Source organism: Acyrthosiphon pisum, chromosome X (genome assembly GCF_005508785.2).
Source record: "Acyrthosiphon pisum isolate AL4f chromosome X, pea_aphid_22Mar2018_4r6ur, whole genome shotgun sequence".
Lineage (NCBI taxonomy): Eukaryota > Metazoa > Arthropoda > Insecta > Hemiptera > Aphididae > Acyrthosiphon > Acyrthosiphon pisum.
The window spans coordinates 120,124,870-120,125,999 of record NC_042493.1 but is presented as its reverse complement, the minus strand read 5'-3'; the positions used below and the strand labels follow the sequence as shown (position 1 = coordinate 120,125,999).

The 1,130-nt window shown below is 25.6% G+C and overlaps 1 protein-coding gene and 1 long non-coding RNA gene across 2 annotated transcripts in view; both read left to right on the top strand.

Moving 5' to 3' along the window:
- The window catches only part of LOC103307683 (zinc finger protein 62 homolog), a 42,554-nt gene that overhangs the window by 40,165 nt on the left and 1,259 nt on the right, over positions 1-1,130 (top strand). The gene's annotated exons all lie outside the window — the stretch shown is intronic.
- On the top strand, positions 635-1,066 carry LOC115035010. The gene is made up of 2 exons (XR_003840181.1): positions 635-701; positions 900-1,066. It is a non-coding gene; the product is annotated as an uncharacterized LOC115035010 (long non-coding RNA).

The following is a 1,130-nucleotide window of genomic DNA, read 5'->3' as shown; positions in this document are numbered from 1 at the left end:
TGTTTAAAAAAAAATTAATTAATTGTTATAGATGGAAATTCAGCGAAGCTACCATTAGATTACATACAAATGACAACCATCCGCCTTAATACCAGTCTTAATCAAACAATACAGTCGATATTTGATACTATGCTAAGAGATCCTAAGCGTGAAACTCGCAAAAGCAAGACACCAATTTGATTATTATATGCAAAAATAAATTTATTTAATAAACAAAACATTATAATATTATATTATACGATGTGTTTCTAATATAGTAATATCATAAAAAAACATTGATAACAATATTCACTGAGAATATAATAATCATAATATTATGCTATGATAATATACAGCTGATTACCAGATGAAACTATTATTTTTTTTTTTGTTGCATGTGATAAGATTATTCTAATGATTATGGTTGTAGATAACGACGTAGGTAAACACCAAGGTTTATAGATAATAATTATCTATAAACCTTGGGTAAACACGTCGTGTTGTAGATATATGTATAATAAATAATATCTTAAGCTATGATGTTTACACCGTATTTATGATTAGATAATATAATATGAAAATATAATATTATGTACTTTCTATCAAATAAAAACGTAATTAATTGGTGCTAGGAATTCAATACTTCTGACAAATCGTAAGATCAAACACTAACTGAATCAAATAACGCAGACTATAATTATTACTATTCTTAATGATCCGAGGTAACGTTCAATTAAATAAAAAATAAAAAATAGATTATTGAATAAAAAAAGTTTTTTTAAAAAAAAAACAATAATTATACATATGCATTTTTTTTACTATTTTTTTTATACTATTAGATCTTGTAAAATCATATCAGACATTGCGTTAAAATGGAATTGTAATATTTCATGTAAAAATGATGTGTCATCGTTTTGTAGATGCGAATAATAGCTAAAGTCATAATTTTGAATATATTGGTTTGTAAATTCATTCCTTTGACAAGTTATGGGAAGACCACGAACATCATTTTTAATAAGATCATAAGCTGTGTTAAATGTAGCCTCGTAACTGGGCAAACGTTTCTGCTTCTCTACAATATATAAATCTACCAGATTCTGAATTTGTCTAAGTCGTCCAAAGTCAATGCTTGTAAGACTAATGTAATTGTC